Consider the following 24,135-nt stretch of genomic DNA (forward strand, 5'->3'; position numbering starts at 1 on the left):
TTCAGCCTCTCATTTGCTCAAGGTCATCTGCGATCTGCTTGGAAATCAGCAAACCTCACTGCCCTGCTTTAAAAAGGTGCAAAAACAGATCCCTGCAACTACAGACCAATCAGCCTTCTCCCAATCTTTAGCAAGGTTATGGAATCCATCATCGCTTCAGACATTAAATCCTTCCTCTTCTACAATGGCTTGATTTCTAATCATCAATTTGGTTTCAGACCAGGTCACTCTACACTGGATATGCTGCTTCTGCCCTTCCAACAATGGATGGAGGTCCTCAATGCCGGACATGAAATCAGAGCCATATCCCTAGGGCCTAGACATATCGTGTGCTTTTGACAAGGTCTGGCACCCTGCGCTGCTCACCAAACTCTCTTCCTATGGTATCCAAGGCAATCTCCATTCATGGCTTGCAGACTTCCTCTCCTGTCGCTGTCAACGTGCGGCCCTTAATGGAATTATCTCATCCCCTCTTCCTGTCCAGGCTGGAGTTCCTCAAGGCAGTGTTCTAGGCCCTGAGTTTTTTTTTCTGGTTTTCAGTGATGATCTCTCCAACTCTTTGGAAAATCCTCTTATCTCTTTGCTGATGACACCACCCTCTGCCGTACCATCTGCCATCCCTCAGACCGGCAGAAGCTCACTGCAGATTTGGATAAAATCACAAACCGGTCCAACACGTGGAACATGTCTTTCAATCCGGACAAATCTCACACTCTCACCATGTCTCTCCGAAAGGACCATTTGGACCCCCCCCCATCTACTTTCTCAACAATCCTCTGGAAGAAGTCCTTTCTTTCAAGCTTCTGGGTCTCACTATCTGCCATGACCTTTCCTGGGAAAGCCACATTTCAAACCTCGCCTCCAAAGCCAGTCACCAACTGGGAATCCTCCATCTTGCAAAGTCCTTCCTCGGCCCACCTGAGCTCCTGACCACATACAAAGCTTTCGTCCACAGTTGGATGGAGTACTGCTCTCCCTTCTGAGCTGGTGCTCCTGCCTCTCACCTTTCTCAGCTTCACGCTGTGGAAACCAAGGTCATTGGTAGCTCCGGCGATGAGGCTCAGTCTTTGGGCCTCTCATTCTCTCACCGCAGGCAGGTCAGTGGTCTTTCTGTCTTCCACCATCTCCTCTCCGGTCTCGCCCCCCCCCCTGCTGTGTCTGCGATTCGTCCCCACCCTATTTTCGCAGGGCGCTCAAGGTCCGCCAACAACCCCCTCCTGGTAAAACTACCAAAATCACGAATCACTGCTCAGCTTCACTCTTTCAGTCCTCTTTTTCCCGCCTTTGGAAAAAGCTCCCTCACTCTGTTCAATCACATTCTTCCCTCGAGGCCTTCAAAACAGCTGTTCACCACCACCTCTTACCGCCCCCCATCAAAATCCTCGATCTTTTCTACCCCCGATAATGCACCCAAGCCCACCTCCTTCAAATTGCCTGCTTTCCTTCCTGAAAGTCCCTGTGATGTCCATCTTCTATACCCTGTGTTCCCCACCCCATCCCTCTCCCTTCTACAGATCTTGTAATGTCTCTGTTCCCCACTGTTTTGTCCTTCCCACTCCCGCCCCTCTTGTCTCATGCCCCCCTTTCTGTGCGTTGTGTGTTAGCTCTCATACGAGCCTCGACAAGGTATACAAAAATATTATAACAAAATATAATAAAAATATAATATTAAATATAATAACAAATAAAAAAAATATCATCTAAAAGTTACAACATTTGGCTTCCTATTCAGCTCAGTTATTATGATATTGTCACCAAAATGTTCCATGAGTTTACTCTTCATATGTGTAAAGCCATAAGCTGCAACCTCTGAACCCAAAAGACCTGTCTCCATTTTCTCAAGTAAGTCTGTTATTGTAATCTGTTGATCATCATTTTCCTCCAGATACTTTGCAACCAACAGGAATGCTTCATATCTTTCTGCTTCTTTGGTTCTGCCAAGCCTTTGTTTCTTTGCAACACTACCTAGTCCAGAGGAATGTTGCTGTGGAACCTGCTTCCCAGTCCTGAAGTTGACATTACAGCTTTGATGGTAAACTGCATCGGCTGCGATTAGGTCATGAGCATATGCAATTCTGCCTGAAACTAACGTAGACCATTCATCTTTCCTTTGTGCACATGAATGTAAGACAAGACATCCATGCCATCATGCTTTTTCTCATTCTAAGTAGCTGATGGAGGTTGTTTGATTGAGAAGAGCAAAGAAAGAGGGGAGGATAGAAAGCAAAAAAAGATTATGGGAGGTGGGAAGGAAGAAACAAAAGGAGAAAATGTTTGGGAGATGATAGGAATAAGGGCATGGAAGGGAAGATTGATTTATGGGAGATAGGATATAAAGGGGAAAGTTGTGGGTGGAGGGGCTGTGCAAGAATTTGTTTTTGCATATTAAAGATGTCAATGGCCCCAAACTCACGCTAAATCTTCACCGTTACATATCGGCTTCATTCCATGAGTGTCAAAAATGTTTGACAGTTATATGATTACACAGGACGGTTGGAGATGGGTAGGAGGTGGGAGAGTGGGGGGCATTAGAGGTGAAGTCAATATTGCTTCTCTCCACATCTTGAAGAATGCCTTGATTCATGTTCCATAATCCAACCATTAAAATAAGAAATAAATAACATTTGTTTTGTACGCCATCAATACATGTGTGCATTGTATCAAGGAAAAATAAAATCGCTTGGGAGGAAAGAGATTTGATTTAAAAAAAAAAACGTTTGGAATTGATAGTAAACCGAACCTGATTGAGTAAATAATCCAAAACTCAAGACACAGACGCATCTTGCAGGCCTCAATGATCCCACAAGATAGATCACCGTGAATGAAACTTGCATCTTGCCCAAGTAACTGGTGTGTAATACTTCCAGAGGAACCACAGGCCAGTTTGAGGCCAGTCCATCTTCTTCCTTCTCCAAAAAAACAAAGAGGGACTCGGAGTCGAGACTCGAGTCAGACATCAGTTGGCAGGATAATTATGCACATTCCTTCGTTAAGAAATTTGAGCCATAAGTAGCGTGTACTGATTCAGTAAGGGATCATTAAAGTGTTTGGATGAGTTTGTAATCGTTTGGTATCCCTGTAATTATTTTACTGAGATGGCTGAAATTTTGACAGGGCCAAAATTATGAACTCTTAAGTTACAGTAGATTTCTTTAGCTTTTTCAAAACTGATTTTTTTTTTACGTCATATTCGTCAAAAGCTTGTTCATCAACGCACTGCAACATCGAGTAAGCAGAAGATTCTGGATTATTCATAAAGATGTTAAAATGTTTTAACCATGTTTTTTTGTATTTAGGGTTTTCAGAGCTATCCCAGAATGCCATGCATGGCACCATGTCGGTTGTATTCACTTCTCTGGCAATGATAGGCTTGATAGCATCAGTAGCTCTACAATGCAGCACGTTTATCTCGTTATTCTGACTTACCGCAATGGAAGGTTACACTAATTACATGGCATTGTTTGGTCTTGTTTACCTTTTATCACTTGTTTAGCTTGCCAACCAATATGGCATCCAAGTAAAATTGCATCATGGGTCCGGAAACCCCTCTATACATGATCGAGGGTCATGGAAGAGCTGGAGCAGAATGGAATGGAAGGCAACAAAATGAAAAGATGGAAACACCAACAGCAAAGTAGAAGTGAGAGTGATATCAAGAGGAGGAGAAGGACATATGGGGGTGACACAAGATGAATGAAACACAGCAAGAAGAGGAAGGGGGAAAGCGGGGATGAAACAGAAAAGGAAGAAACCAACCTACAACTTTTTAATTTGTTATATATACAAGGTCGAAGGCTCTCTCTCTCTCACACACACACACACACACACACACACACACACACACACACACTGATGAGACAAACACTTAACACAACCACTGAGCTTGGAGGAAGTTCTGTTACTACCCGGGATACTCTGAGTATGATTGACTGAGCGACGTCAAAACAATGGCGAGCGACGTCACAACAATGGTACCGCCTTTCACACCGCACTCAATGGGGCATTTCCTCACGAGGAATTTCTTCCTCCCTATGGATACCAAACCATGGGGATTGTTCATGTTCTTATTGCCTTGTAAATGCTGAGCGTCAAGCAAGGAAGCAGCACGTACCATTTTTGAAGTCCTTAGTTTGACTCGGCTGGGTTTTTAACTGCCGACATCCCAGACTTGTTCTAACCATTACACCACTGAGTCTGGTTGACTAAATGAAGACTGAAAGAGGTGACCTAATACACAGGGGTCAGAGAGTGTTGGAGTGACCCTTGCTCCCCTGAAGCCCCGTCTCACCGAGCACCTATAAAAGTCCAGACGTGCCAGCAATCGAAGAGCCATCTGATGAACCTGCCTTCCTGCCTGCCTGGACGAGTTACGCTGAAACGAGACAAGTTGCGCTGGAATCAAACGAGTTGCGCTGACCAAAGTGGTTCTGAGGGTGAACGGCAGCATGCAATCCTTGGGCGTCGCGGCTCCATCCATACTGCCATGCAACTCTCCTGACACGCCACACCGACACCCCACATTCACACACCACTTGCATTCCCTTCCCCCCCCCTCCATTCCCTAACCATCCACTTAGGACCAACGCAAGATTGCCTGGTTGCACAGGGTAATTGAGGGGCCAACACAAAGCCCCAAACTTTCTCTGTCTCTCTATACTTTTCCCAGTGTGAGTGAGGCATGCCTGTCCTGTGCTTTGATAAGATAAGAGTATTAAAAGGGACCTTTATGTGCTTAAGGGCTAATTGCTTTTCTTTGTGACACTGTATACACTTGAACCGTACCTGTAAGTATATCATTTTCTTTGGTAAACCGTTTCAAACCTTTTCAGGTGTCTTTTTCCATCATTGGGTCGAGATAGCGTATGTAATAGATAGACGGGACATTATACCCCAGCAATTTGCTCCACTAGTTTAGCCGAGCTCCCACCTACGATTTAGCATGGCAGTACGTAATAAGTAGATACAAAGGTGGACATCAGGAGCGTGGTCACCGGTTAGGTAAGGCGAGACTTTGAGCAGGGACCCTGCCAAACTTAGCCTCCTCAGACGGCGTCCATGGTTGGTCAGCAACCTGTAGGGTTGCTGAGTTATCCGTGGCTTGCGGCTCCAGGGTCGGAGGTCAAGTAACAGGTCTGAGCAATCCTCTCGTGAATCCTGCGCTCACCCATAAACCTGGAACTTTATTTTCTTGGTGCAATTCTCTGGGAGCTCCACACATGGCTTTCTGACCTCTTCTCCTCTCAAAGCCAGCGACTGCGACTCAAGAGAATAACAGTGCACAAACAGATCCATTGCATGCATGAGAGGGGTAACATTATTGAAGGTACATGTAATGTCATGTAGTTGCATGTAATAAACGTACATGCAACAAAAATGTAACTGTACTGGAGATAAATCCTCAGTTACTCATGGGTGACAAGACATTGTGGATACTCTCTACAAGGCCTTCATCCGCAGCTTGATGGAGTACTGCTCTCCCCTCTGGGCTGCCTCCCTTGCCTCACATCTTGCTCAGCTTGACGTCGTAGAAACCAAGACCTTTAAGATTATTGGAATCTCCCACGATGAAACCGAGACTATGGGCGTATCACTTCACCATCACAGAGAGGTTGCTGGTCGCTCTGTCATTAACCACCTCCATTCTGGTCTTGCACTCTTTGCTCTTTCTCTCTCTCTCTCCCTCTGTGTTCTGTTCCTTTCTCCTTCCCCTGGGTATGCTGGGTGCACGCGGTCTGCCATCAATCCCATTCTGGTGAAACTCCCAAAATCCAGAATCACTGCTCACCTCCACCCATTCGTTCCCTTCCCCCCCCCCCCCCCCCCGCTTAGAGAACCACCTTTAACATTCTCTTCCACCTCATTCTTCCCTCCCGATCTTCAAGACAGCTGTTCTCCACCATCTCAGATAATCCCCCATCCAATACCATGATCTTTTATACCCCCGTTAATCCTCCCCAATCCCACCTTTCCAAGTTTACAGTTTTTGCTTCCTGAGAGTTTGCTTCTGTATCCATATTGTCCACCCCAACTTTCCTCTCCTTGGCATCATTCTTCCTCCACATCACTTATTCCTCTATTTTGTCCCTCAACCCTTCTGTTGGTGGGTTTCTCCTGTTCCTTTTGGTTCATGCCTGGTGGTGGCTTAATGGTTAGGTTGATGGACTATGGATCTGAAGGTCCTGAGTTCAAATCCTGCTCAGCTGTTGAATTAATACCAGGTGGGGTTAACTCTGCCTGTCATCCTTCCAAGGTTGGCAAAATGAGTGCCAGCTTGCTGGTATCCTGTGTCGGAGTGGTGACCCATCCAGGATTGTGCCCAATAGCCAAGGAGACTGATTAAGCAGCACCAACACTCTGCACAAAGTATGGTTCCGATCTCCTCCTCTCCTCATTTTGGTCTGTACATCATCATCTGTTCTATGTTCTAGCTCCTCCACGAACCTCAACTTTTATCCCCAAAAATATGCAACTGAGCTGGTTTGTCCCTTTCAATGTTGATAGTCATCATCCCAGCTATAACTTAACTTCGGTTTACCTGGTCATGAGTACCCAAACAAGGTGAATGCACGGCAGTCACCCCCATGCCGGCGATGACCCCTGCAGTCGGTGCTGGTGTGGCACATGGATTCATGGTCACCATTCCAGTTAAAAGGTGCACAAGTGCACGCGCACACCTGCATGACCAATTTTACATGAATTACCACATCAGGGAAGACTCCCCATGAAGGAATAGTTACGAGTGTTGCAGTACCCGAGGGGTCGACACACCGACACCATGAATTGAACACCACGACCTCGAAGTGCGAGTTCAATAAACCTTGAAAGCAAAGTGGTGATGGAGTTTAAAATAAATGTTGAGCTCCAAGACCACCACGGTGTTTCATCTCATCGGAATTCCATCGGAATTGAAAGCCTCGATATCACAACTCATCGGTTACAATCAGTAACAATCATCCATTTGGTTGAGAACATTCACCGTCGAGCGTTTTGTGCTGAACATTCAGTGAAATGGATATTTTCACTTTTGGGGGTTTCTGGAAGTAGAAACCTGCGGGTCAACTTGCATTGGACACAGGGCCGGATTTTCCAATAGGCAACATAGGCCATTGGCCTCGGGTCCACCAGTAACGGGGCCCACCGGGGACTTGTGGGTTCTCTGGTTTCATTGTATGCTTTTTATTATACATTGTATGCATTGTATTTCATTGTAATTTATTATGCTTCAGTTTCATTGTATTTTTCCATTATTCCTGTGTGTAAGATGTACATGATATGGAACTTGATTTACTTTGATGTACTTGATATGGAACTAACTTGATTAAAAATTATTGATGTTACATTATGTTGTAATTCATTTTTTTACATTACAATATATATATATATATATATATATATATATATATATATATATAATTGGGAGGGGGGGCACTGATAAGGTTAAGTAAATCCAGTCCTGATTGGACATGATGAAAAAGCTCCGTTCGAAAGGTAATTCGTTTTGGATTCTTTAAGAGGATCGAGTGATCACATTGTTCGGGGATCAAAAGCACCACCATTCCCTTGGCTGACGAGGAATTGAACCAAACACACATGTGGCGTTACAAGAACCACCCCTCCCCCGACTTCACTGTCCCCACTCATCCATCCGAGCTTGAACACACAACTTAAAGCTACACATTGAGCTGCGAACACTTGTAAAATACTCCAACTGCGATCTTAACCTCAACCCTACCAATCGGTAGTTCGCAGAGAGCAGAGGAAAACAATCTGCGAAGTGAAACAAAGTTTGAAACATTCGCGGACAACGGTCACGTGGCACCGACAAGAGGCACACCGGTGTTTCTCTGCACGTTACCTGTACGTACACCCCCGAGGGGCACGAAGCGCAGATTCCACGTCCACGTTTGTCTCACATCGACATCGCCATCATGTGCAGGTTTTCCCCGCACTCTCTCGCGGTTCTGACTTCACTGGCCCCGAACGTGGCGCTTTGTGCACAGCTGGAAACTCTTGCCGTGATCCCCGGGGGACACAATCCGGGTGGTTGGGTGACGTGTGGGGGCCGGGTCAGTAACACCCGCCTAAAGGGGATCTGCACGACATCAAGCCGAACATTATTTGTTCATACCTCACCCGACAACCATGTTCCACCCGCCCCGCATTGAATAAACCATACACATCCAGTGGGACCGGACTCTGGACAAAGCGGCGCATCGATGGTTTGCCACATTTGCCTTCGCAACAGGAGTTACGGCAGGAATTTGTAATTTGACCAGGGTGCAGGCGATAGCTCGCCTCCTCTTCGGGAAGGACACCGTGGTATCTTTAACGACCACCGTCCAACTATTACCCAGTTTAACGTCCAGGCACACACACACACACACACACACACACACACACACACACACACACACACACACACACACACACACACACACACACACACACACATACACACACACACGGTGATGAATCAACCCTGCGAGACACCAGTATGGGGGTTTACAGCTGGCCCGACATTACACATTTACTCCTGTGTACTGACGGACTCGTCATCGCATTCGGACTTCCCATTTATGATTAATCCATTGATTGCCATAATTACATGGAGAGAAAGGAAAAACTTGAAACAACGAATCTGTTTGAACCTAAATGAATGGTGAGCTGTTTATTGATGGAGGGCGTGTAGGACACGGTGAACAAAGCAGGGTTTGTAAGGCATCTCCGTTTGTATGATGTTATATACCAGCAGGGAGACCCGGTGCTGTTGGTGCGATATTATCCACATAGCTACAAAGGCTAAGGCACTACAGAGTGATTTAAAAAAAACAATAAAATAATGAAAAAAAATTAAAGTTGTTTTTGCCTAAAACACTCCCAGGTACACACTGATGAACCTCTGAACGTTTGACGAAGATCCGTTCAGCCATCTGTGAAAATAGGTGACACACACACACCTCATAGTATAAACAGAAACACATATATATATATATATATATATATATATATATATATATATATATATATATATATATATATATATATATATATATATGTATTGTTATGGATTTTAGAATCCGGTCTGGTGAATGCATCCACAAATCCAGGTCCTCAGACAGTTATTTCCTTAAATGCATGTTCAGATTAGCCCCATCCACATGTCTAATGGGATCTTAAATGTGATGCGTTGAGAAGGGTAAAGGATAGATCCCCTCTCTTATGGGAAGTTTTTTTCTTTACGACAGACACGTTTACACACATTTCTTTCACGAGCTCTGAAGCCTGCCCTGATATTTCCTCAGCAACATTCTTTCGCGAACTCCGACACCCGCCTTTTTTGAGAGCGCACGGGTCATCATGGTAACCGTGCGCAAGTGGGGCAGGGTGAGCTTGGGGCGGACTGCACCCACGGAGACGGCCCGAAGATATAAAACGAACGAGAGGTACGTTCTGAGAAAAAAGTGGGAGAGAGGAAAGCGGAGGCGAAAGAAAGCGGGGTGAAAGAAAGCAGGGTGAAAGAAAGCCAGGGAGGGAGGAGAGAACGAGAAGTAAGCTTGGGCAAGTGAACGTGTGGTGCGCGTGTGGGTGTGTGCAGCGCCGCCAACAAGTGAGGCACGGTTGGTCACCAACAACACCGGGGTCGAAACCCGCGACAGACGATCTCAGTGCCCTCCAGACTTTGACTGGCGTTCAAGAATGTTCGCGAGAGGGTGCACGGCAAGGCTGGGTGCTGGCGACAGACGTGACACGCACGCACACATTTCAGGACGTTTTCACTTCATGCCAAACTTCTCTCTGGTGAGTGAGACGATTCTTCTTCCCCCTCCCCCCCCCCCCACTTCTCCCGAATGATCAGTTGGGTACGATTGTCTGTGTTTCGCTGAAAGTAAGTCAACCCCCGATAAGCATCTGCTCTTTGTATCTTTCCTAGCATTTTGATTGATTTTGCTTTGAAATTAATTCATTTATTTACCTCAGCAAATACCATTTTTTTCATTTATTTATTTTATTATTAATAAATCACTTGTCAATTTCCAACCTGTCCATGTTTGTCCTTTCCTTCCATTGGTCGAGCATTGTCCGAATCGAGATAGACTGGGAGGTAATTACCAAAGATTTGACCAAAATCGTCGGCACGCACCTGCGGTTAAAACGCTCGGCCGCCCTAATTAAAATCTAATCAGATAATATTGGTCCTTTGCCGAGGGCGTGCTCCCTGCTCACGCACATGCGGCTAAAACGCTCGGCCGCCCTCATTAAAATCTAATCAGATAATATTGGTGCTTTGCCGAGGGCGTGCTCTCTGCTCAGGTAACCACGTGACCTCCAGTTAAATGGAATAATTAGACGGTGGACACTGGAACTCGTGGTTAACTGGTTGGCGTTCGTGGTTCTAAAACAACCCACTGTACCACAACGTTAATTGTGAGCGGTGGCCACAGGTCCGACTCCACCGAGGACAACAGGGGATTAATCCCCCTGAGTGACAAGCTAGTGTCTCGGTACCCGTGACTGCATGTATATATATGTATATATAGGTATGTATATATATGTATATATAGGTATGTATATATATATATATGTATATATATATATATATATATATATATATATATATATATATATATATATATATATATATCTTCTCCTCTTCTTCTTTCGGCTGCTCCCGTTCGGGGTCGCCACAACGGATCATCCGTATGATCCGCATAGTGATTTTGCACATGTTTTACGCCGGATGCCCTTCCTGACGCAACCCTGGTCGCCTCTTACAACACAGGGATATATATATATATATATATATATATATATATATATATATATATATATATATATATATATATATATAAATATACATGAATAATATACTAGTGGGGTGTGCTTACACATTGTGTAAACATACAAACCTTGCTTTCCCATTGTCTCAGGTCGCTCACCTGCATTTGATTTTTCATGAATTTAATTATTTCCATTTATTTCTATTTTCATTTGTGGAAGCTTTCCAACGGTTCTCTGACTTTTCCCGGTGTATCAGTTTTCGATGTCCATCGGCTCGCAAAATTTCAGCTTTCCACATCACCCGGAAGGTACCAATTTTTAATATCAATCAGTGAGTCAGTCAGTCAGTGATTCAGTTGTTAGAAAGAGCTTTATTTCTCTACTAGACGACCCATGAACCCGTTGGGTTCCTGTTGTGACAGCAGTTGATGAAAAAAATCATTTCAAGTTTAACCAAAAAGATAGCTCCAGCGAACTATACCGCTGAGGTTGTTTGCATTGATCAAATTTTCCCGAAGAGTACTTGACTGAATCGGGAATTGATTTGTTTAATCATCTTTTCGTTGCTCGATTTTAACAAAACTTGATACTGCACACCGCAGGAGAATGGCGAGTAAGGTGGGCCGAAAATGTTTGCGCTATCATGTACCGTTTTGGCTGTGTTTCGGGAAAATACATACATACATATATACATACATGCATGCATGCATACATACAAGATGAGAGTTTTAGTAATATATAGATTACTAGCGGGCTGTGCTTGCACATTGTGTAAGCATACGAACCATACTTCCCCATCGTCTCAGGTCGCTCACCTGCATTTGATTTTTCATGTATTTATTTTCATTTATTTATATTTTCATTCACAGATGCTTTCTGATGCCTCCCCATTGTCTTGGGTCGCTCACCTGCATTTTTCTCTTTCTTTTTTTTTCATTTATTTATATTTTCATTTGTGGATGTTGCCCACCAATTGTGTGAATTTTTTCAGTGTATCTGCTTCGATGTCCATCAGCACGAAAAATTTCAGCTTTTTACGTCACCAACAAGGTACCGATCTTTAATATCAGTCAGTCAGTCAGTCAGTCAGTGAGTATACCTGGTGTTGACTAAATGGTTAGGGTGTTAGGCTTGGGATCCTAGGGTCCTGAGTTCAATTCCTGCTTGGATGTTGAATTAATACCAGGTGGGGTTGACTTAACCTGTCATCCTTCTGAGGTTGGCAAAATGAGTACCAGCTTGCTGGGATGATTGAGCCATTTAAGTATCCTGTGTTGGAGTGGTGACCTGTGCAGGATTGTGCCCAATAGCCTTGGAGACTGCTTTGGCAGCATCAACATTGTTCAGAGTATGGTCCCAATGGAGTGAATGGGTGAGTGGGTGAGTGAGTGAGTAAGTGGTTAAAAGATATATACATGTGTGTGAGAAGGAGAATTTCTGTATTTTAATGTGATGTTCTGCTTTGAGTGGAATGTTTCCCAATGTAATTATCTCCATAACTGAAGGTGGACAGAAATTGTTTCCACCCTTGTCTGTCTGTTTGTCTCTCAGCAGGATATCACAAAAAGAGATGGATTGATTCGAATGAAACTTGATGAACAGGTTTGTTGGTGCCAAGGACGAATTAGTTAGATTTTGGTGACGATCCGGATCTGAATCCAGATACGAGAACTTTTTAAGTGTTTCTTCACCATTTGTCAGGTCAGGCCAGATTACATCTGTGACTTGCTACAGGTACCATGCAAACCTGTACTAATCTATTTCATGGTTGGCTTTTCGGCGACAAAACCATCTCCCCCACCAGGTTTTCTGGTGAGAAGAGTGTATGGATGTGGACACACAGCAGGATGAAAAACAAAACCTGTCAAGGGGCGGAGAAGCTCCTTGATATCCAACGGCCATCCATTTCTGGTGCCTATCTGCATCTGCGGACGTCCTCCTGTAGTTGGGTTACCACTTATTAGGAGGTTGGTGGAAGGATTTGCACTCCGGCCAACTTAAAACGCTTCACTCAGCAAAACACAAAAAACGCAAAGAAAACTGAAAAACCCACTCCGTGGGAGTACCTCCTGTGCAGCTTCCCTTTGCAGGGCAGCTCACCAGACGACAGGATTGGGGCAAAGGCTTTGGGACCCCCACTCTTTGATGATAGGAGGGAAAACACTGGGTAACCTTACCGGGTTGGATTGCAGTAGTGTGTGTCGGGGAGGTGCTGGGGTGTCGTCCACCAGACGGCGGTCTCCTTGGGTTCACCTGAGGCGGTCCCTTCGGGTGGGTGCCTGGAATATCCTATCCCTAAGAGAGGATGATCACCTGTTTGTGTTATCATCTGAGCTGAAGCGTTTGAACATTGGTATTGCAGTACTTTCTGAGGTTCGGAGACTGGATTGCGGCGAGATCATGGTGGGTGTTTTCACGCACTCTTGGTCTGGTCGCTCTGATGGTTACCATGCCCAAGGAGTTGCTGTGGCTGTGTCCAATAAGCTGACTCCAATAATAATTGAGGTAACACCGGTCAACGAGCGTATTATGAGATGAAGGATTCGTCACTTCTTGGGTGTTGTTTCCCTGGTCTCTGTATATACTCTGACTGAGGCGAGTCATCTCACCATGAAAGAAGCATTCTATGCCACGCTCGAGTCTGGGGTTGATCAGTGCCACAGGCAAGATACTCTTCTAGTCTTGGGGGATTTCAATGCATCGACTGGAATTGATAGGGATGGTTACGAGACGTGTGTTGGTCCCCATGGGTTTAGAAATGTGAACCAGAATTGCACCAAGGTCCTTGACTTTGCAAGAAGTCATGGACTTAGTGTGGCCGGTTCATGGTTTCAGCACCCACAGCTCATCGCTGGACTTGTAATTCCAACCCTGGTGATGTGACAAAGGAGATTGACCATGTGCTCATTGATGGTCGCTGGATAATGATTCAGAACTGTTGGGTCTACTGGAGTGCCCAGTTACTCAATACTGGTCACAGGATTGTTGTGGCATCTCTGAAGTTGCAGCTTAAATGTAGGAGAATGGTACCATCCCAGCCTAGGCTGGATGTTGACAAGCTCAGTGATAAGAGGGTAGGCTGAGAAGTTTGCGAACAGGCTGAGTGGGGAGTTGGGGTGGGAGGGGGGGGGGTGTGTCTGGGTGCTGTGGGGAATCCTGAAGAGTTGTTGAGTGACTTCAAGATGACCATCCTGGATGTTGCCTGCAGATGTCTTGGAACCCACCGTCAGGCAAAGAGCAACTTTGTCTCCCAAGATACTCCAAGGGCCTCAGTCTGGCCATCCCCCAGGCAGATGTCTGGCCCATCCCCATATCCTTGAGATGCTGATCAACTGCTGCAACAACAAGGCACGTGGTCGGCCCATTGGCCTCCACTCACGAGGCTCATTCACTGAAAGAATCTGGTGAGCAGGATCAGCATCAGGAAAACGAGCCACGTGTACATATAGCCGCAGCTGATGCTCATGGACTATGCAGGAAACACATCGCATCTGAGTCTCTCTCAGCAACTGCTTGTTGGACACAAAGTCTGACCAGCAATAGCCAAGGATTCTCCGAAGAGACCTGGTACCAAAGGAATTAAGTATCCGTCTCAGATCCCTGGTCAGAGTCCAAGTCTCATCCATCGAGCAAGACTGGAAGCACCAAGGATCTGAAAACTTGGACTTTCGTCCTCCCGCACAGGTACCAGCAGCGCCACACTGCATGATCCAGAGAATCCATGACTCCCCAGGCCTGACCCAGATGTCTGTGAACCTCTGGCTCACAGCCAGCAGACATGAGTATCACTGCCAAGGTAAGTGAATCTCTCCATGACCTCAACATCCTCACCACAAACAGGCACAGACAAGACAGCAGCATCCAAGATGTCATTGAAAGGCTGGATGTTAGTTTTGACCCAGGAAACCCATAATCCCAGTGGCTCCGACTCCTCATTCAGCACCTCGAGGGCCCTCAAGAGGACATCCAGAGTCTCCGCAAAGATGACTGAATCATCTGCGAAATCAAGGTCAGAGATTTTGACATTCCCAAATGATGCACCGCAACTTCATCTCTCCGACATCCTCCCTAAAATCCAGTCCATACAAGTGCTGAAAAGGGTGGGGGCCAGTACACACACCTGACGAACTCCAGTAACAACTGGAAATAAGTCAGAGATGGTACCACCACATCTCACAGCACTCTCAGTATCACAGTATGGTTCAGATATCAGATTGATCAGTTTTGGTGGCAACCACGAAGAAGACAAAGAATCCTCCAGAGGGCATCCCAATTCACTGAATCAAAAGCTTTACAAAGATCAACATAGGCTGCAGCAGCCCCTGCCGAAACTCTCTTCTGCGTTCGGCGAGGACCCGGAGAGCAAGGATAAGATCAATCCTTGACCTCTTTGGTGTAAAGCCTGACTGCTCTGGATGCTGCTGCTCAAGCATGTGATGGTGAACCCTCTCAATAATTATCCGAGTAAACACCATGCCCGGCAATGAGAGCAGCATCACCCCTCGGTAGTTGTTGCAGTCTTGGCGATCACCCTTCCCTTTCCAGAAAGGGACAACAAGGTCTCTCTTCCAGTCAGTTGGGATGATGCCTGTGTTCCAGACAGAGCACAGAACTGCATGCAACGACACGAGTCCAGCATTTCCACCAGCCTTGAGAAGTTCAGCATGGATGCCACAGATTCCAGGAGCTTTACCCCATTTCAACCGGTTCACTACAATCTGTTTCCACAAATGAAGGTGGACCACAGTTGATTGGAGGGTCAGCAATAGGGATAGTAACACCCCTGACATCCAACTCGACAGCTGGTGGATCAGCCTGGTACAGCCGCTCAAAGTAACTGGCCTGGAGGACCTTTACTTTGGACTCCTCACACTAACCTTCAACCACCCTGACTCAGAGCGGAACATACCTATATTATTATCTGCTTTCAAATGACAAGGACACCCTCAGTCAATGATGCTACTCGTAGCCTTGTCAGAGATTTGTCAGAGATTTTTTTTCTTTGCACAGGAAAAAAAAAAAACAAGACAACCAGACCCTTCCGTCTATTATTTTAATAATATTTTAATTAATTTACTCTTTTAAAAATTTCCACTCAATTGCAAAAATTTAAAAAGAAGCAATTTTGATCCGTATTCCTACACTACCGGTTAAAAGTTTGAGAACACCCCCATTTTTCCAGTTTTTACTGAAATTTAAGCAGTTTAATGCTTCAATGTATTCTGAAATTAAAGCAGAGAACAAATAAACAATTGCAGATAAAAAAGAAATCATGGAATCATTTTGTTGAACAAAATTTAATCTAAATTTTTGACTCATCAAAGTAGCCACCTTTAGCAGATATAACAGCCGAACATACTCGTGACATTCTTTCTACAATGGAAATCAAATATTGTTCGGAAAGTTCCTCCCAACATTGTTGCAGAAGTTCCCACAAATGTGTTGCACTTGTAGTTTGCTTTGCTTTCACCTTTCTGTCCAGTTCATCCCAAACCAGCTTGATGGGGTTTAAGTCTGGAGACTGTGCTGGCCCTTCCATGATTTGAAGCCTAACGTCTTGTTCTTTTCTTCTAAGGAAGTTCTGACATAGCCTGGAGGTATGTTTTGGGTCGTTATCTTGCTGTCGGATGAACTCCTGACCAACTAGGCATAGACCAGAGGGTATTGCATTGCGCTGCAAAATGCTGTTGTAGCCCTTTTGGTTCAGGGTGCCAGTCACTCTCTGCAAGTCGCCGACTCTGGATCCAGCAAAAGAGCCACAGATCATCACGCTTCCTCCTCCATGTTTGATAGCTGGTGTCACACACTGAGGAACCATCCTTTCGCTGACTCGACAGCGTACAAAAACCCTGCGTGATGAACCGAAGATTTTACATTTTGATTCATCCATCCATAAGACCTTCTTCCAGTTTTCAGTAGTCCACTGGCGGTGCTTCATGGCCCATAGTCCATGGGCCCAGTTATATATCGGTACCATCTGAGGAAACCAAACTTTAGGGCTACTAAGTTATTGGTAGGGACTATATGATTATTTCAATATGTGATAACCGTTCCAGGAGAGCAGCGTAGTGTATGTATTTTGCATTTTTACCATTTTACCATTCTGAGATATTGACGTTTTGGGGGAAAATCAAAAAAACCAAAAAAAACCAAGGACCACTGGGAGGAAGTGGCAGAGCTGAAGTCCACGCAGGAGGAAGCAGACACCCGAATGCTTCTGCATGCTCTGCATGCAGCAGAGGCTGGGTACAAGGCTGTGGTGATCACTGTCGAAAATACAGATGTCCTCGTGCTGTGTCTTGCCTTCAATAAGGACATCCCATGCCCCGTGTATCAGAAGTGTGGTACGTACACCCGCACAGGGTTCCTCGACATGAACAAGCTTGCTAGATCGATGGGAGACAGTGTCTGTGATGCCCTGGTTGGACTGCACGTGTTCTCCGGTTGTGATACAGTCAGTGCCTTTGCAGGCCGGGGAAAGATGGGCGCCTTGAGGCAAATGAAGTCGGATAAGACCTACCAAGAGGCCTTCAGTCAGCTCGGTCATTCATGGGAAGTATCCATCGAGCTCTTTCAGAAGCTGCAAGAGGTCACCTGCCACATGTACGTGCCGTCGACCAACACCACGAAAGTCAATGAACTCCGACATCAACTCTTCTGTGCCAGACGGGGAGAGATAGAGTCCAGTCAGCTTCCACCATGTGAAGACTGCCTCTTCATGCACGTCCTCCGTGCAAACTACCAGGCTGCTATTTGGAGCCACTGTCTGCAATGCCAACCCTATGTTCCAAGTCCCAAGGGTTGTGGATGGACCACTGATGATGACGGGAAGCTGGCCATCGAGTGGATGCAGGGTTCTCCAGCACCGGATGCAGTGTTGCAACTGCTTTCCTGCAAGTGTGGACGGTCGTGCAAACTCCCAGACTGCACGTGCCTTGCCAATAGCCTGAAGTGCACTGACATGTGCAAGTTGCGAACCTGCAGCAACCAGCCCGCTATGTCGAGGAAGAGGTTGTAGACCTCGAGGACTCTGATGCTGATAACAGTGATGAAGACTAGACTACACTACTGATCCATGGTGTGAATGTTTTAGCACAATCACAAGGACATTCATGGCTACAAATATGCATGAGTAAAACATAGTACATAAACATGCCACAGTAGCGTGGTGAAATTTGGGTTATTCGTAAATTTCACATTTTGGACGCTTGTTGGAACTAGGGTAAGGGAAGGGCAATTCCTTTAACTGTGGTAAAAACTTGTAAAATGTTCATAAATGTTTTCCTCATACAACATGTGCATGTTGTAGGCTACTGCGGTTCAGTAGCACTACCCAGAGAACTTGTATGACAATATTATAAATTAAAATGTACTGAAAATCACTAATCAGTAACATTTTGATAGGCCCTATTGTTCGCCCCTTTCTGCCATAAAACAAATTCTGCCTTCAGGAATGATAGAAAGGATTATTGGGATGGTATAAATAAAGCATTTCAGACAAGTATTTGTGGTTTGCAGTTCATTCTAGCCCCATGTGGAAACAGCAATTGCATCATTAGTGAATGTTTCTGAGTTTGCCTTTTCGCTTTCATTATGCGGAGGGTGCGTACATTCCAAAGATGATAACTACCAATAAGCTGCCAGTCTGCAATGGTTATCACATCAAAATATTATCTATATATACACCAATTCAAAAATCATAACTGGGATTGGTTTCCTTAGATGGTACCGACAAGTGGAATTTCTGGCCTGGGCCCATGGACTACCAGGCAAGCCTCTTTTTCTTATTTTGCCATCTTAGCTATGGCTTCCTTACTGCCACTCGACCTGTCAAAACTGCAGCTCGAAGTCTTCTCTTCACAGTTGAAACTGAGACTTCCTTACTCCGACCAGTGTTAAGCTGTGCTTGAAGCTGCTGTCCTGTGAGCCGCCTATCACGCAAGCTGTTGACTGTCAGAAACTTGTCTTCTGATTGTGTTGTGGCTTTGGGTCAGCCAGACATCTTCCTGTCAGAGTTTCTTCCAGTTTCCAAGTGCCTTTTGATGGTGTAGGAAACTGTACTCACTGACACCTTGGCTTACTTTGCAATTTCTCGAAAGGAAAGACCTACACTTTTAAGGGTTATAATGGTCTGTCTGTCTTCCTTTGTTAATTGTCTTTTTCTCGCCATTATGATAGCAATATATGACTTCCTGCAGTGCAATATTGTCCAACACTACTTTCCTGCAGTTACTTTCCTGCAGTTCCAACACTACTTTTATACAGACAGAGGTTTTGTAACTAATCAGCAAAAGTTGGGACACCTGAAGGATTGTTTGCATCAACTTCAAGGCTTAATTTACTTCCATTGCTGCAGAACAGCTGCAGTTGCTAATCCATTACTTGTTCCCTGAAAAGGGCCTTTTTAATAACTCTGAAATTTACATTATTTTTCAGTTTTTGGTAACCTAAACTTTTTTTTTTAACCACTGGCAATTTACCCGTTAGCTTTGTACCATTTCAGGTTATTCACTGGACTTGAACTGATTAAATTTCAGTAAAAACTGGAAAAATGGGGGTGTTCTAAAAATTTTAACCGGTAGTGAAAACAGCTGGTTAGAGAGTGCGCTTTGATTGTCTGACAACAAAACAGATTTTGAATGTCTTTTTCACATGGTCAACTATATGTGGGCTGCTCTAGAGTTGGAACACCAAACAATTTGCATGTTCTGGCCCTTGATGGAAAAACATTCAATCTTGTCTACCCCAAAACATTGCAATAATCTGCTCAATTTTGTTGATATTTCTGTTCAATATTTTTCAGCTTGATCAATAAAATGTTTGTCTCTCCATCTGTGCTTAATTGTGGTCGTACAATAGATGCATGCTCGATCCTGGACAACACCGGGTTCCAATTTATAGGAGGGAGGGGAATGGTAGAGGTGGGGGGAGGGGTGGAGGTGAGGGTAGGGAGGGGTGGGTGGGAGTCTGGAGGGAAGGGGTGAGGTAAGAGGAGGGAGAGCAAGGATGGGAGGAGGGACATGGTGTTGCTGGGTACCTTTGCTAGTCTGTATAATGTGAACACAATCAAATGAATGTACCACATCACATGTATTATTTTTGATTTGATGTACCATACTCTCTACAGAGCGTCGGTGCTGCCAAAGCAGTTTCTTTGCAAGGGTTATACTTGGTGGTTTGCCATTGCCTTCCCAGCCTTGTTTATCCGTGCTCTGTCCTTTTAAATACTGAGCGTCAAGCAAAGAAGCAGCACTTACCATTTTTAGAAGTTTTTGGTATGGTTTGAACCTCCGACCACCCTGACACAGAGCGGAACATACCTATATTATTATGTGGTTTCAAATGACAATTATTCTTGATCGAGCATGGTATTTAGACTCAGGCATTTAGATGGCTAAATATGTTTCAGACTGGAAAATGTCATGCTGATGCAGTGAGTAGTAAGAAGGTTTCTTGTATACCAGCAAGGGATTTTCACAAGTTTGAAGGCAAAATGGATGTCTGTTCATATTTCCCTGGTGAAAAACTTGTTTAAATATTGTTAAACGAAGATCTAGTTGCTGCATAAAGATATTTGATGGAATTTTTGTCTTGAAAAAGGGAAGGGATCTAGACCCCTGACAATCTGCCCCCCCTCCCTCCTGATCTCAGATCCATCTCCATTCTCCGCTATGTCACACCATTGGTCGTGGAATCTCTTGGAAACTGAGGTCAGCAAACGAAGGATTTCCTTAATAACGTCTCTTGGGAAATCAAGGACACACGACGGAATATTTACAATTAGTAGGTTTTGGTTTGTTTAAAAAGCCAGATGTGGAACCAGGAACCGCAGTATGAAGTGAGCATGTTTCCTGGCCTATTCCTTCAACACCTTACAACTCATTCAGAATAAGGCGGCCGGCCTCGCACTTCAATCGGTTAAATCTGATTGCATCACTCAAATTCTGCTCTTCCATGAACCTCGATATCCGTATTTAGAACCCTATCTCCTAACCCTAACCTTCTGCTTACATTTCTGACACTAGTACGTGCCCGTAAAAAATAATAATAATAATAATAATAATAATAAATAAATAAACCACACAGGCCTTTTCTTCGCTCTCACATGCCCGTACGTGCGTGACCCGGAAGTTCGATATTATTCACAGTTCCGATTATTCGCAATTTATTTTTAATACCCAATTATTCAATTAGCGCCAACGTATTTTACCTTTTCGCAATGTCGTGGCAAGGAAAAACAAAAAGAGAAGAGAAGAGAGAGAAAAATTTACTTCTTGGTTCGGAGCATACCAGCACTCTGATGTTCCCGAAATTTATACACCGTCTAATCTGAAAACGATCATAAATTGGGCCATTGTGTTTATCTATAAATGCGCATAAGAAATCGAGAAATTATTAGAATACACGAAGTCATCACTCTCCGGAAGCCCGTATGTTGTAACCCGTAATGGGGAACGTGGCTGAGCTTCCCTTCCCCATCGGCCACGCCCACGCAACAACGTGTCTTCCCTTTGGTTTGGTAAATAAATGGCCATAACTTGGGAAGCACTTGTCCGATTAATATCAAACCTTGAAAAGGCACATCCTCAGGTCCCCAGCAATATACCTGGCAAGTTTCAATTAGATCGGACCAGCGGTTGTCGAGAAACAGCGGTCACACACACACACACACACACACACACACACACACACACACACACACACACACACACACACACACACACACACACTCACACACACACACACACACACACACACACACACACACACACACACACACACACACACACACACACACACACACACACACACACACACACACTGCTGGAATTATTATTTCTGACATAATCACATCTTGCATCCTTGCAAGAATGCTGCGGTATAACACCAGGGATCTCCTGGTTGTTGTTAATTTTATGATGAAGACTTTTACTGATTGAGAAGCCTGGTGTTGGCGCAGTGGTTAGGGCAGCGGCTTGGAATCCAAAAGATCCTGAGTTCAAGCCCCATTGGGCCACTGAATTAATACACCAGGGGGTTGACTCAGCCTGTCATCCTTCCGAGGTCGGCGAAATGAGTATCAGTGTACTGGGCCGGTGTATACCCCGGTTAAAATAGGAGTACCATATCCCTGTTTCGTAAGAGGCGACCAGGGTTGCGTCAGGAAGGGCATCCGGCGTAAAACCTGTGCCAAATCACTATGCGGATCATACGGATGATCCGCTGTGGCGACCCCTAACGGGAGCAGCCAAAAGAAGAAGAAGAAGAAGAAGAAGACTTTTACTGATTGAGCATTCCTCAGGTATTACTCCTCAACTGTGGGAAATCTGCAAAAGATCATTAATTACGGGTTTTAAATCTCTCCTAAGATCCCTTTTCTTTGCAGTTACTGGATCTGAACATCCTCCTTTCTTGTCTCTTCCTTCTTTGTCGAAACATTTTGAGATTTTACTTGAAAATTAAAAGTGTTATATAATAAATTAACCGATCAATTGATAAACTCTATAATGAGCTAGCTGTAACTGTCACACTATGACAGTCACTTTTTTTTTAAGCTATGTCACATTTTTTTAGCGATGTCACAATTTTAGCGATGTGACATTTTTTTAGCATTGTCACATTTTTTAGCGATGTCACATTTTTTAGCGTTGTCACATTTTTAGCGATGTCACATTTTTTAGCATAGTCACATTTTTAGCGATGTCACATTTTTCAGCGATTTCACATTTTTATCAATGTCACATTTTTTGTGTTTTGTCACATTTTTGCCTTTGTCACACTTTGTCACATTTTTGTCTGTCACATTTTTGACAATGTCACATTTTTTAGCGATGTTACATTTGTTAGCGATGTCACATTTTAAGCAATGCCACATTTTTAGCGATGTCACATTTTTCATCGATGTCACATTTTTTGTGTTTTGTCACATTTTTTAGCTATGTCACATTTTAAGCAATGCCACATTTTTGCGATGTCACATTTTTCAGCGATGTCACATTTTTTTTGTGTTTTGTCACATTTTTGAGCGGTCACATTTTTTGGCTATGTCACATTTTTAGCGATGTCACATTTTTAGCTTTGTGTATATTTTTAGCTATGTCACATTTTTTAGCGATGTCACATTTTTTAGCTATGTCACATTTTTAAAGCAAATACTTTGTCAGCTCTTCTGACAATCTCTCTTCATCTTTAGATATTCAGTCTGCTCGTTATTCTCTCCTCTATCCTCAATTCATATATTTCTTTTGTCAGGCCTGTGTTGTTTCCTCTTCTGCTGCATTTGCCCCCAACTTTTATGATCAAACTCTTCTCTTCCACTGCTCTGCCAACCTTTTCCTATACTACACGATTGGTTATAATTTTTCTTGGCAGTGTAGTTTCATCAACACCATCCTCATCATCATCCTGTCCCATGCTCAATATACAGAGTTTGGGTTCTCCGAGGCTGTTTCAGTTTAGTTTCCGTTGATGCAAAATTTCTCCTTCTCGAACGTATACATCATTATCCATTCCAGCCTTAAGTTCTGTTCTTTGTTTTTTTTCAGAATCCATTTCATTGTCTGTTTCAGACCACAACACACGTGATCCCAACATCACATCTGCTGTTGCTGTCAACTTTAACCCAGACATGTGCAGCACCTCTCGCTGCTCATTGTGTTCTTTGCTATAATCAATAAATTACAGTTTTTGTTACATTCTCTGTTTTCATGAAGTGTTTTCCATTCACAATACATTAAATGTTATTTTCTTTTAATGTATCACACTATCCTGGTTGAATTAAAGGAATTTACATCAGTGATACATAATCTGCCAATTTCCTGTTGGCTCTCATTTCCATCATGTTTTCTTGCATGTGTGCACTGTACAGAGGCCTCAAGAGCATTGCTCTCAGAACCAGACGTTAAACCAAAAAAAGAGACGTTCTAGGATTTATGAGCCCAATGGCCTCATCTTGCGTTGAAGTTGCTTGTACAAACTTTCTCCATTATGGGACAATTCCAATACTTCATACCATTCTACCTGCACATCCGTTGTTCAGTCATGTTTGTACAACACATGAGATATCTTCCTTTTTATCAGCTTTCAGTTCCTGATCACCTGAAAATGGCAGAGATGGAGTACATTGGTGAACAATACTGAAGGCTTTGTTTCATGGTGGTTGTGACTAACCTGTTTGAGGTATAGCAGTGGTTCATCACATTTGATGTTTGGATGATTCGAGTGAACTTGTGCTATTTCCCATGAATATTTATTTATTTATTTACATGCAGTCTGTGGATGCTTGGCTGCATCATTTTCTAGGCACACAGCTGTGCCACCGATGCAATGCCCCCTGTTACCAGCATGCTGGTACTC

General features: G+C 44.2%; 1 protein-coding gene and 1 long non-coding RNA gene across 2 annotated transcripts in view; one reads left to right on the forward strand and one right to left on the reverse strand.

The window, feature by feature from the left end:
- The window catches only part of TSKU (tsukushi, small leucine rich proteoglycan), a 44,723-nt gene that overhangs the window by 9,692 nt on the left and 10,896 nt on the right, over nt 1–24,135 (reverse strand). Inside the window, exon 2 of the mRNA XM_085847530.1 lies at nt 7,856–8,092. The gene's annotated coding sequence lies outside the window, so the exon portion shown is untranslated. The remainder of the gene's footprint in view (nt 1–7,855; nt 8,093–24,135) is intronic.
- On the forward strand, nt 1,903–23,474 carry LOC147017709 (uncharacterized). Its single transcript, XR_015049607.1, has 3 exons — nt 1,903–2,032; nt 20,431–20,489; nt 23,325–23,474. It is a non-coding gene; the product is annotated as an uncharacterized LOC147017709 (long non-coding RNA).

This window comes from Eptatretus burgeri, chromosome 11 (genome assembly GCF_056783735.1).
Source record: "Eptatretus burgeri isolate ZD-2024b chromosome 11, Ebu_testis_v1, whole genome shotgun sequence".
Taxonomy (NCBI): Eukaryota; Metazoa; Chordata; class Myxini; order Myxiniformes; family Myxinidae; genus Eptatretus; species Eptatretus burgeri.